This window comes from Podarcis vaucheri (genome assembly GCF_965113315.1).
Source record: "Podarcis vaucheri genome assembly, chromosome: 1".
NCBI classification, from domain to species: Eukaryota; Metazoa; Chordata; class Lepidosauria; order Squamata; family Lacertidae; genus Podarcis; species Podarcis vaucheri.
Genome location: NC_138759.1, coordinates 140,014,921 through 140,028,779, shown reverse-complemented (window position 1 = coordinate 140,028,779; position 13,859 = coordinate 140,014,921). Strand labels below are relative to the sequence as shown.

Here is a 13,859-nt window from a genome sequence, read left to right as displayed (position 1 = left end):
ATGCAGGCTTATGCCTGATGCCTCATTATAAGGCTTGGTTTCCAGACCTTGATCATCTTGGTTGCCCTCCTCTGCCCTCCTCATGCTTGTCAACATCCTTCTTAAATTGTGGTGCCCAGAACTGGACACAGTATTCGAGGTGTGGTCTGACCAAAGCAGAATAGGTAAAGGTAAAGGGACCCCTGACCATTAGGTCCAGTCGTGGCCGACTCTGGGGTTGCGGCGCTCATCTCGCTTTACTGGCTGAAGGAGCAGGTATACAGCTTCCAGGTCATGTGGCTAGCATGACTAAGCCGCTTCTGGTGAACCAGAGCAGCGCACGGAAACGCCGTTTACCTTCCTGCCGGAGCAGTACCTATTTATCTACTTGCACTTTGGTGTGCTTTTGAACTGCTAGGTTGGCAGGAGCAGGGACCGAGCAACGGGAGCTCACCCCGTTGCAGGGATTCAACCGCCGACCTTCTGATCAGCAAGTCCTAGGCTTTGTGGTTTCTAAGGTGCCACTGGATTTTTAAATTTTTAAAATAATTTTTTAATTTATTTCGACTATGTCAGACCAACATGGCTACCTACCTGAACCAAGAAAAGGGGAAGGTGTCATCTCTCTGGCACCTTCAATGACAAAAAGTTGCACCCACTCATGCAGCTGTGAACTATGATTGTGTATAGGCTTCCCACCTAGCATGTGCCAAAGTTTCAAGGTCTGTGAGGTTTGTTGTTGCTAAAGTATTTCATAACCTATTATTATTGCACTCTTATACTGTTGTTATGCTATATGCATCTTAATAGAACAATGTTTGTGTCAAAAACTGCCAGTTAGGCTCCATACACTGTATGTGTTGTTGTTTTTTACATTATGAGGTATTGTCGACCCTGCTGATTTATATGGAACTGTTTTCTTTAACTGGAAAAGGAAAAGGGAAGAACTCAATAAAAGCACGTGTTTCTCTTCCCACCTTGCCAACAACATTTTGCTTAGTAACTTCTAAGTCATTTGACATTATTACTTGCCAACTATTTTATTGTCCAGTGATCTTGTTGAGCGAGAGCAACTGGGCACACAACTTATTTTTCTAGCAATAGCTGTGTGCATGTCAGAATTTATAGCTTTACCCTTTTAGGGTTGCCATACGTCCGGAATGTCCCAAATGTATCCAAAATACTGCAGTTGAAAGCAGTATCTGGGCGGAAATTGCTAACAATGTCATGGCAACCCATGAAAAACTCAACAACTTTTGTCTTTTGAAATATGGCAACCCTACCTTAGCACAACTTATGAAAATATTTTTACAGTTAAATCATAAGAATTTTTATTTGGAAGTGGAATTTACTCCCAAATTAGTGTTTATAGGTCTGTATGTGTCTCCGCATTATTTCCTCTTGACTTCCCAGGAACAAGACCTGGGATGCATAACAGATATTTACGAGAAAATAATCTTTCTGTAACATCTTCCAGTAACCTGACAATTATTCATTTGTACTTTTGAGATTTGTGGGTTAAAGCCTCAGCGCCTAGGGCTTGCCGATCGAAAGGTCGGCGGTTCGAATCCCCGCGGCGGGGTGCGCTCCCATTGTTCGGTCCCAGCGCCTGCCAACCTAGCAGTTTGAAAGCACCCCCAAGTGCAAGTAGATAAATAGGGACCGCTTACCAGCGGGAAGGTAAACGGCGTTTCCGTGTGCGGCTCTGGTTCGCCAGAGCAGCGATGTCACGCTGGCCACGTGACCCGGAAGTGTCTTCGGACAGCGCTGGCCCCCGGCCTATAGATGTGAGATGGGCGCACAAACCCCAGAGTCTGTCAAGACTGGCCCGTTCGGGCAGGGGTACCTTTACCTTTACCTTTACTTTTGAGATTAATCATTACACACATATTCAGAGCTGCATTCCTATGCCCGCTTAGTATTCCTATCAGACATAATGAGATTTATTTATGAGTAAACAAGGCATGGTTATGAACTCAGCTGCCCTTGGAGCACTCTCTGTCACCTTCTGTGTTCACTATATTTAAAAAAGCAAATTAACAGGGTTTGGGTCAACCATAACATTTTACGTTTCCATACTCTCACGTAGTTCAGTTAGGCAGCTCATGCTGCAAAACTTTCGAAAGTGTCATTCTGTTGCATGGTTTTCATTTGCTTGTATATAATATTTCTGCTGATGTTTCCAATCCACAGCAGAGAATTTGTGGCTCAGCTACTACATTTGTGTCATTAGCTATGGTGGCAAAGCCTGGTTTATAGCAGAAATGTAATTGCACCTTTTACTTGTAGCATGATATCTTTCTTTGAAAGCCAAAATAATGCTTGAGCATACAGTATATTTTCTCTTACAAGGAAGCTTCCTATTTCTTTGAGAAGTAAAAAAAAAGGGTTTAGAAGACACAAAGGAATGTGTGTGTGTGTGTGTGTGTGTAGTGTGCATGCTGTAGTAACTTCGCATTTATAATCCCAAGAGATCTGTTTTTTCAGCAGCACATACTACTGCATGTAAAACATTTTATTTTTAAAAAATGGATTCATATAAATTTTAGTATTCTGTTGCCTGTGTGTACATTTGGCAGTGACACAAAAGGAAACCGGTTGATGGTTTTCCTGGGATTAGAGGCCTGATTACCAAGGACATGTTTTGGTTGGTTGCAATTAAAATGCTTGTCAGGCATTCGATACCAGGAACCCTTTTGATAGACGGCTTAAGCTGAGGCAAGTGCAGCATCCTATTGTAAGTGAGTGATGGCGGAGCTGGCTGCCTTGCCGTCATTCTGGAAAATTCTGTGGCCAGCGAGCTCCCTCTGTGTCTCCCACTCGGCCTCTTTTCCTTTTCACCACTGCGGGGACTTCATCTGATTTGCAGTTTTCCTCTTCCCCGACACACATACGGAAGCTGCAAGCTGGTGGCTGGCAGACTGTGTCTGTCTGGAGATAGACAGAGAGCTCACGGATACTAATACTCTGGGAGAATGGTTATGCTGCAGTTATTTAAGGATATGCCTTTGCTGGTATTGCAGCACAGGAGCTGGTAATGTTTTTTCCCCTTTTTGTTTTACCATCAGCTTTATGTGTGTCTTTTTAAATACCTGCAATATGCTGATCTACAGAAGCCCTTCCGGCTATATATTAGGTGCAGAATTTGCAAATACTAGATGAATGCAGGCTCTGTATGGGAGGCATAGGGTATACATATGTTTGCATTTCATGCATTTATTTAATTGCTTTGGTATATGGGTGGGGTTTTTTGAGGGGGAAATTTTGCTTGCATTTTTGGGTTGCCTTTTAAACTAAATGGGTGCTTTTTGTACAGAAATGGAGGATAATACTTTTCCAGTGTAATAATATTAAGTGTGTGTGTATATGTGTGTGTTATTTTGCAGATTCTCCAGCCTTTTCTTTCTAACCAGACACACTCCTTGGGTTTGACTTGCTTGCAGACAAAAGGTAAGGCACAGCTCGTTTTTCACCTGTCTGTACTCACACAGTGGAGTGGATGTTTCATTCACAGGCGATCTTTTGCATACGACTTTTTATTCTATTCTGATACACAATACTATAGCTTTTCTTGGGCGTTACGGCTTGGCCATGGAGTACCATTGTGGAAGTTCATTGTGATGGCTGCATTCTTAAAAACTACTTGATGCGTGGAGACATAAGCTCAGTCATTTTGGCCACTGGGGTTGCCTCAAAGTAAAAAACAACAACTAAAAACCTTTGCTTTTCTCAATCACCTGTCAGAGCTGGACAAACAAAACAAGCACAAACATTATTCAGCCATTTATTCTCAACCATTCTAGATAAAGGGTATTAAGAGTGGGTGAACCGTTCTCCCTAAAAATTAACTGTGATTGCAGTTCTGTGTAAAGGAGTACATAAGGGATTAAATACCTCGGCTTGTTTCAGTGGGTAGAGTCTGCCACATACAGACAGAGCCGTGTTTGTTTCTAGGGAGGGAAAAGTCTGTTTTTGTTAAACCCCCGCCTGCCCCCGCCCCCCGCTATTGTAACTAAGAGATAGATGTATCCTTGCCATTTATTTTCATGCTGTATTGGGTAGGGATGTGAGGATACAGCAAATGCATCCCTTTTCTACCCCCCCCCATCAAGCCATTCAGCTTATAAGAGGCTACGCCTACATGTTGCCACAAAAGCTGCAGAACATTTTGTTGCTGAGACACATCAGAATATACATATATTATCCTGCCTTCCACTCATTCCTTTTTCGTTGCTGTAACAACACTTTGCAGCCATCTGCATGAGATACTGAGAAAAGAAAGCAAAATGTCTCTCTTTTTTCCTCTCCCTCTGGAATACATCTAATACAATACTCCATAACACAGAATCTGGGAACTGTTCTTTTTGGTTTGGGTTTTGAATGGGGCCTAATCTGTTCTGGGCACCCTCTCAGTCTGTGGGTTGTTGTTTTGTTTTTTTTTTGGTGGTGGTGGGGTTTGGTGGTCACTTCACCTTTACCTAAGGTTCTGTAAATATAGTCCATGTCCCATGTTCACCTTAATGTAGTCACATAATGTTTTTTCACACATTCACATGAAAAAGTATGTTTGCAAACACATATGTCACATAAGTGCAATTGCCAAAGTATCAAGATTGGCTGTATTTCTCTGTAACCCAAAGTTGAGTGTGATACATTATGTCAAATGGCATGCACGTGTTTGTGTGTTCAGTGTATGTGTGTTGTGTGTCTGCATGCCCGTCTGTGTGCTTCACATGTTAAGTTCTTAACTGTTGTCTGCCTCCCTGAATCTGAATCTATCGTATTGTTTTATATACTAATTACCTCCCCCCAATGTCAACTATATATTTAGGAGAGATCAAAATGCAACTAGGCTTCAAACGCACATTCTGCTCTTTGTGTTCATTTTCCTCTGCTATTTGTTGCCTTAATTGCAGCACCTTGTCATCTTTACGGTTACCTGGTTTTTAAAAAGAATATGAACACGGGAAGCTGCTTTATAGTGAATCAGACATTGCTTACTATGGTCTCCCCTGAATGGCATCAGCTCTGCAGGATCTCTGGCAGAGGCCTTTCCCAGGACCTGCAATCTGGGCCCCTTCTTCCTGCAGACCGTGTGCTCTGCCATGTAACGATAGCCCTTTTCCACACATGAGTTGCTCTCTCCTTTGAGATGCTGGGGACCTTCTGCCATTAAGGCCAGTTCATGTTTCAGACCACGTGTGGATTGTACCCTTTGCTCACTTAGATCTCTTTGTCAGATTTTGGCAAATTTCCTTAAAAATAGCTCAACAACTTTGGCCAATGGACAAAACAAAAAAAGGCCAACAACTTTTGTGTCCAGATTTTCACTTGTTGAAACATGGCAACCCCACGATTATTATGCACAATAAAATGGGTATAGGTACGAGGTATGGAAGTTACAGGTGCAAATCCTTCTGCTGAACAAAGTGGAGGGACGTTATCACAAGATCTTATGAGATATAAAAAGTTAAGTACACAAAAAATGCAGTTCTTTTGCCATTTAATATTGCATGTATTTCAGTGTTGGCTTTTAAATCTGGCTAATAATCTTGTTTGCTGAGGTCTAATGGCCTGCCACTACTCATAGAAACATGATATAGTGCCTCTACTGTTGATAGAAAAAGAGGCTCTTCCACAAGCATTTAAAGCTCTGTGATGTGGGGTGCCACTTGGGAGAATGATTGGACTGGGAAGTTCACCTGCTACCTCTCTCCTCCTGATCACCCACTCCAGAAGCCACTATTTCCTCTTTAAAGAGGTCAACTTGGGCTGCAGGAATCTACATTAGTTGCATGTAGCTTGTATCTTTGCTCTGAGGGGCTCAAACTGGACTGTGACAATGCCTTTGAATTGTTGACCTTAAAAGTCTCTTCTTTCTTGAAAATCTAGCCAGCATGATCAATGGAAAGTATGGCTAGCTATGCTTTTTTGTAAGTTCCATTCTTCAAAGAATTGTTTAGAAAACTGGCACTCTAATGCTTGAAAAGTAAGGGACATTTCACACAGAGTTGAAATATTCCTCCATGCAAGACATCTCAAGTGTCCCCCCAGATGATTTTGCCCCATAAAGATAACATACCATAAATGTAACAACTTAACGTTGTAAGTTGCTTTGAAATGTTTTGTGTCATGAGTAATGAATAAATGTAATCATAAACAATAACAACATGCAACTCAGGCCCTCAGTAGATAAAGTGACAGCTATTGTGATGCTGACAGCTGAAATTGGGCTTCCATGATAATGACAAATGGCTGCTCGGAAGCTATAGCTGAATGTCCTAAGTTATGTTTTACTTTTTCTGAGTTAATGCTTCCCCATTGGATAGTTGCATGCCGGGACATTGGTAGCATTCTTTGATCAGGGGTACAGCTAAAGGCAAAGCGCAGGTAGATTGGAGTTCATTCAGGCAGAGCAACCAGAAGAGGTCCTGGGCACTGCCAAAGATCGCTAAGTTGGAGCTGTTGTTCATCCTGCCGTTGATCGTTTCTTTAGAGCCAAAGAAAATAGAGGTGGAGGTGTCATTCCAAGGCAAATCAGGGGTGAGGCATTACCACTGGCTTGATTGCATGGAACTAGATTTTGACTATATGATTTCTGCTACTGTTTGTTAAGGGATGCGGGTGGTGCTGTGGTCTAAACCACAGAGCCTAGGACTTGCTGATCGGAAGGCAGTTCGAATCCCCGCAATGGGGTGAGCTCCCGTTGTTTGGTCCCAGCTCCTGCCAACCTAGCAGCTCGAAAGCACGTCAAAGTGCAAGTAGATAAATAGGTACCGCTCCGGCGGGAAGGTAAACAACATTTCCGTGCACTGCTCTGGTTCGCCAGAAGCGGCTTAGTCATGCTGGCCACATGACCCGGAAAAACTGTCTGTGTTTTTACATTTCCAAAGTGCTTTGCAGCACAATGAGGTTGTTGTTGTGTTTGTTTGTTTGTTTGTTTGTTTTAAAAAGGTGCCCCAGGTTTAGCTGCCATCGTAAGTCTACCTCTACTATTGCTAGTACCTCCTTGTCTGAGATGCATCATGCCCCAACATTACTGTCCTTGCATCAACAAGTGAATTGGCACCTTTTTGTCCATTCCTTTGGGGAGGGATGAGGTGCATCCCCTTACTGTGTCCAAGCTACCGTTTGTCTTCTTCATAGTATTGATTTGACGTAGTTGCTTCTACAGGGAAAAGTTGGTTCTGGTGTTCCACATTTTGGCTGTGACTTATAAATATTTGCAATAAATAAATAAAATGCAGAGGAGGTGGCTGCTGCTAGGCTCATAGAAGCTACATCTTCTGCCGTATTCCTTACTGGAAACCCCATTTCATTCCCCACTATCATCTGCTGAGATGAGCAAAAAATAATTATTATTCTGACCCAAAGATGAGACAGAGGGTGAGAAGCAAAGAGTACTAGGAAGGAATAAGGTGAAAAGCACAGTGGGTTCAGCACCAGTCTTTGAATTGGTAATAAGATAAACATAGGTTTTCCTCCAAATTCTAATCTTAGCCATGTAGACATGGCTCTCTGACATGTAGAGGTCTGACATGTAGAGGGAGCATTGTTTTTCTTTTCTTTTTTAGTATGTGGAACCATTTAGACATTGAATCCTCTCACCTGCTGACTGAAATGAAAACAGAGAGCAAAGCCACATTAAGGCAGTTGGACTTAGCTCTCTCAAATCAAAATCCTACTCCTTGTCTTGTCTTATTATCCTCAAATGTCAGTTGGATAGGTGAAGTTTAGCTTTCTTAAATCCACCCAGTGCAGGCTGAGATAAGATTTAAATCAAGGAATTCTAGCTAGTAGCTCATACACATTTTGCTACTATGGCTGCGGAACCATAGCAATTTAGGGTTTTGTTTTGTCATATGCTCATTCTCACCCAGGCAATCTAGCATTATTTCTAAACCTGGCTTTCTAAAAATTCATTTCCATTTGCCAAACAATCTAAACTACATAGGAAAGTTACCAACAAAACCCACAGGACAAGAAGTAACCCACTGCAGTATTATATTTTCAATAATTTACCCTATCTTCAAAATAAAAATAAAAATAGATAGCTTTAAATATATATTGCTCCTATTGGCTCTACAACCCCTACACTTGTTGTCTGGCTTTTGTGGGCAGGTGCCTGGCTGGTGTGGGAATTTAAAATGCCTCAGAAATATTCCCTATTTGTTTTGGGTGTTGACGTCCCCCACCAGAGACCTCTACAAACATTTTTATTTGTTATATTTTTCGACACAGGAAAGGCATGAATTAGGAATGTACCTGAAGTTCTCATCCATTTGTCAAAGGCTGAACACCAATGATTTATCTTCACATTTTAAAATTTTACCCTGCACCATCCACAAGCAACAAGCTGAAACAGCAGTTTCTGCCAGGATTCATTTCAAAGGAGTTACAAACTTGTGATTCAGGGACTGCTACTGTTTACTGGTTGCACTTGATGACATCATGCAAGTTTTTGCTGCAGCACTGGCAAAGGAGGCGTAAAAGTCTCCACTAGGCTTTTAGCAGGGGGGTGGGGGACAGAAAAATGATGATGTCAGGCTATGCAACAGCAGATCCTATGGCACTTACTGCTTTTTAGGATAACTATTGCAATGATGATTAACCTTGCAATTCTCCCTTGTGTTACAGAAACAACCAATTCTAGACATGAAAGGTTTTAGCAAAAGCTGCTGATCTTGTGGACAAATAGAGGGTAAATCTGTTTGTCGGCATCCATACCAGAAAACTAGTCAGAAGTAAAGCTACGCACATATTCTAATAGGGATCAACTATAAGCATGCGATAAATATTGATCTAATAGAAAATGAGAACCGTCTTGCTCCTGTTGCATGTTGTATCTCATGTCTGCTGCAGGTGGGAAGTCATGATATTACTGTACATATTTCAAGCTGATTGTTTTTGGTTACTACTCGATTTTTTTTAAATGAAAAAAACCATTAATTGTTTTATGTTGTGTTCATTTCATTATTTCCTGTGGGAACAGGTGACTTGAGTGTTTGCAATCAGATAGATTGCCTTATTGCTACTAACAAGATGACAGTAATGAGTGTTAAGAAGTCTTGCCCCCTAGAACTCACTCTCGGTAGGTTCTTTTTAAAAACTCTAGAGGGCTTGGGGGCTGACTTTCATTGAGCTACCAAGTCACTCCTTCCTTCTCTCTTGCCCTTGGAGTGTACTCTTAATCAGTGTCAATGTGGGTCCCACCATGTTTGGGGCAGTTCCCTCTATTGCCTCCCCCCAAGGGCTTGGCTCGCTCAGTTGAACTCCATCCATAGTTTATGGTCTTCAGAGCTCTACAGGCAAGATACATGTTGTTGTTGTTGTTGTTTAGTCGTTTAGTCGTGTCCGACTCTTCGTGACCCCATGGACCAGAGCACGCCAGGCACTTCTGTCCTCCACTGCCTCCCGCAGTTTGATCAAACTCATGCTGGTAGCTTCAAGAACACCATCCAACCATCTCATTCTCTGTCGTCCCCTTCTCCTTGTGCCCTCCATCTTTCCCAACATCAGAGTCTTTTCCAGGGAGTTTTCTCTTCTCATGAGGTGGCCAAAGTATTGGAGCCTCAGCTTCACGATCTGTCCTTCCAGTGAGCACTCAGGGCTGATTTCCTTCAGAATGGAGAGGTTTGATCTTCTTGCAGTCCATGGGACTCTCAAGAGTCTCCTCCAGCACCATAATTCAAAAGCATCAATTCTTCGGCGATCAGCCTTCTTTATGGTCCAGCTCTCACTTCCATACATCACTACTGGGAAAACCATGGCTTTTACTATACGGACCTTTATTGGCAAGGTGATGTCTCTGCTTTTTAAGATGCTGTCTAGGTTTGCCATCGCCTTTCTCCCAAGGAGCAGGCGTCTTTTAATTTCATGACTGCTGTCACCATCTGCACTGATCATGGAGCCCAAGAAGATACATGTGAAACAATAAATTATAAGTTAAAAAAAATGGTTTGGACTGGCTTAAATTGATTCATAAAGGAAATCAATAAGCCTCAGTGAAAACACATCCACCAGGGAGGAATTTGGGCCATTGACACTGAGAAGTGGGAATGTGTTGCTCTATTTCCATTGCAGGTTTAATATAATAAAGGAAATGTGGAACAGTTTATAAAATTAGATCTAGGCTATTTATTTGTATTCCTGTATGTTATAATTAGATTACTCAAAATCTCATAGATCAGCCTGTTTAGCCTTTGTAGGCTTCAGCTCTCAGTGCAATTGATGAGAGCAATAGACAACCATACAGATTTCTTGATAAAGCTGATTGTATTGTATTTGTACATTGTTCTCCTTTGGAGCAGCTTCCTCCCATTTCATCAGATGTGGACAATCGATAAGTACGGCTGCACAAAAATTTCACCTGTAAATTTTTTTCAGAGCTAAAGTGGGGAGTGGTGGGGGAAAGGTCCGTGAAAACACCATTTTTACACACTGTTCACAACCAGCTGCGGCAGAATTTTTAAAAATGTACTTTTAAAATATCCTGGCCCATCAACAATCAGGTAGCAGTCTCATGGTATCATGTCATCTCATAGCCAGTTAAATTTGTCTAGGTGTCAATGTCACAAAGCCAGATTTGAGTGAGGGCAATTTATCCTGCTGCTCATACAGCTGAATGACCAGACATTTCCAGCCTATTTTGCAGCCATCTATTTCTGCAGCCCCAACAGTTATCACACTGCAGAATTCCACTGGTAAGCTCAGGATTTAACCTTAGGGCCCTTTTGCTGAAAAAGGAGGATGAATTTCCTGTATGTGCCGTGTACTCCTCCTCCTCCTATTATCATTATTACTTAGTTGATTAAAAAATGAATCTCAAAGCAACTTATAAATATGAACATTAAAAATAAGGGTAAAACAACTTAAAATATACAAGTAGGTCCAACTGCACCTCCCACCACACTAAAATATGAGCAGAAAATTAATATCAAAAGTCTGGGTAAAAAATAAGGCTTTTGAGAATGTTTTCGTTCCTAATTTTTGTGTGTGTGTTTTATACAAAACTACGTACCTGATACTATGCTAATCAATATGTGTCATATAGATATCTGAACACATGGCGAAGCCAGTATGAAGTCATGTAGGAAATCAATGGGCTGGTCAATTTTAGGTCTTTGCTACAGGGGGAAGAGGTTGAGGAGTCATTGGACAGAGAGCAGTACATGTGAAAAGGATCTAGGAGTCTTGGTTGACCACAAACTTGACATGAGCCAACAGTGTGACGCGGCAGCTAAAAAAGCCAATGCAATTCTGGGCTGCATCAATAGGAGTATAGCATCTAGATCAAGGGAAGTAATAGTGCCACTGTATTCTGCTCTGGTCAGACCTCACCTGGAGTACTGTGTCCAGTTCTGGGCACCACAATTCAAGAAGGACACTGACAAACTGGAACGTGTCCAGAGGAGGGCAACCAAAATGGTCAAAGGCCTGGAAACGATGCCTTATGAGGAACGGCTAAGGGAGCTGGGCATGTTTAGCCTGGAGAAGAGGAGGTTAAGGGGTGATATGATAGCCATGTTCAAATATATAAAAGGATGTCACATAGAGGAGGGAGAAAGGTTGTTTTCTGCTGCTCCAGAGAAGCGGACACGGAGCAATGGATCCAAACTACAAGAAAGAAGATTCCACCTAAACATTAGGAAGAACTTCCTGACAGTAAGAGCTGTTCGACAGTGGAATTTGCTGCCAAGGAGTGTGGTGGAGTCTCCTCCTTTGGAGGTCCTTAAGCAGAGGCTTGACAACCATATGTCAGGAGTGCTCTGATGGTGTTTCCTGAGTGGCAGGGGGTTGGACTCGATGGCCCTTGTGGTCTCTTCCAACTCTTCTATGATTCTATGACCTTTCTTGAGTTTGCTCAGAGAAAAAGATATCCTCTTGACAGCCCTTATGTATTGTCATCTTAGTGTTCTGGTTCAAAATGGCCTTATTAGTTTGGACTCAGTTCATATTAAGAGAAGATACAAACCTGCCAAATAACATTCAGCCTTCCTACACTGGCATCACAGATGACTCTGTACCACCTTGGTCTTTATTTTGTTTTGTTTTGTTGTTCCAGAACAGATTTCCACTTTCTGTTCTGCATTAAAGCTCACGTGATACTCCTTAAAATGAAATGGCCAGATATGATTCTGTTCTTTTTTGCACATATGCTTCCAAAATCTCCCCCAAAGTGGGAAATTGATCACAAAAAGCCTTTATTTTTGGACACGAGCAAAACTACATATTATGCTTTAAATTACTGTTTTACAAACATCATCTCAGTTTATAGCTTACTTGTGCTAATACCCTCAACTGCTCTTTAAGGTCAGATAGTATTTTTATCCTGTATTACAGACAGGCTGAGAATGTGTTCAGACGAGAGTCTTTTGGTTTATAGCTCATTCTCTTAACCACCATGCATGCTTCATATGACATTGAGAGAATGAGTTATGAGGTCTTGTCGCAGCTTTTTTTGTCCCCACTTGATTGCTACTTTGATACCATCGTTTTGGATTTACCTCAATCTTTATTCTGGGAAAAGTGAAATAATCATATAAGCAGTCAGATTTGGCTGTACGATGGCATCACTTAGGGCAAACAAAGCCAGTTCAAAGAGAAGGCAATTCTCTCTGTATGATGTTGCCCTCGCTCTGAATCCATAAACACCTTAATTCCTGTTCAAGTTTCCATGATCAAAAAGGGGGCATTTTCACAGAGGGCAAAAGAAATTTGCAAAAAGTGTCCCCTTTGTTTTGGATAAAACCCTATTTAGAGCCACTTGTTTTGCTGTTATAACAGCAGTATTAACTACATGAGCTACAGCTCAGTGTGGATTGTGGGATGGTCAAAGAGATTAAAGTTCAGGGCATTGCTTCTTGAACGTGTCACCAACAAACAAAAAGAATTAAACTTGTATGTTTTACTGTTTCAATTTAGTTTAGTGTTGCGTTTAGTGTTAGAGTGAGAAGCTGGGTAGAACTTGAGAACATATATTTTCAACTTGTTTATAATTATAATCTGCTTGACTGACAATCCAGGTGGTAGCAGTCCAAGTTCTTAAATCATTGGTTTCTAAGGAATTATGAATGTCAGAATCTAGCTCCAGGCCAGTAGGAAAATACAGGCTGGCTTCCTTTCCAAGCCAGGGCCTCACCTTGTTACTGGCCTGGGCAGATAGCGGTTGCCAAGGTGACCGGGAAGAGTGTGAGAGGACAGGGAAAAGTGTCTTTTGCAGGAGGTTTGGGGGCAGATGGGTGCTGAGAAGAAGTAAGAGAACAAAGGCCTGTGAGCTGCTGGGCCGGCCAGAACGCCACGTGGGGCCTGGATTGGAGAACCATTTTGGCGCTTGCTGGAGAAGCTGCACTCAGAGACTGGAAGCCAAGATGGCCAATGGCTAGTTGCTGTGCTGGCTATGTTCAACCCCTCTGGATGCCAGTCTCTGGGAAGTGCAGGTGTGGTTGCTTCCCATGGCCTTCTGGTTTGCTGCTGTGGGAACAGGATACTGCACTCGATGGCCCCCTCACCTGATGCGACGGGGTCTTGCGTTCTCAACTGAGACTAAGAACCACAGCCTTTCTGTGAGGTTATTTGAGGGTGGAGGGGAGAGAAGCCAAAACTAAACGGGCCACGTTGTTCATGGAGGCTGTCCTGTGAGCAGTTGCGTAATAAGCAAAAATCAACAGGTAAAGCTTTCATAGGCATAGAGAGGCAGTGAATAAATGGTTGGTCTCTGTCTGCTACACAGTTGTTCTGGAGCGTTAAAGGTTCAGCGCCTCTAACTATGTGGTAGCTTCTGCTGAGGTGATATATCTAACTGTCTTCAGCTGAACTGAGGATCCGAACCCATGCCTAAGATTCCTGCACTGTCCTCTGGGCTGCCCTGGATCTCACCT

General features: G+C 42.3%; 1 protein-coding gene and 1 long non-coding RNA gene across 33 annotated transcripts in view; one reads left to right on the top strand and one right to left on the bottom strand.

The window, feature by feature from the left end:
- Positions 1–13,859, top strand: part of MAP2 (microtubule associated protein 2) — a 279,546-nt gene that overhangs the window by 92,979 nt on the left and 172,708 nt on the right. For 25 of the 32 annotated variants that reach the window (XM_082230887.1, XM_082230882.1, XM_082230880.1 and 22 more), the window contains exon 3: positions 3,366–3,429. The exons of 1 other annotated variant lie outside the window; for it this stretch is intronic. The gene's annotated coding sequence lies outside the window, so the exon portion shown is untranslated. Of the gene's footprint in view, positions 1–2,732; positions 3,014–3,365; positions 3,430–13,859 lie in introns of those variants that run through there. 6 more of the 32 variants (XM_082230892.1, XM_082230886.1, XM_082230888.1 and 3 more) reach the window with 2 other exon arrangements.
- Positions 10,102–13,127, bottom strand: LOC309536832. The gene is made up of 2 exons (XR_014221725.1): positions 11,954–13,127; positions 10,102–10,348 (listed from the first exon to the last, which is right to left on the bottom strand). It is a non-coding gene; the product is annotated as an uncharacterized lncRNA (long non-coding RNA).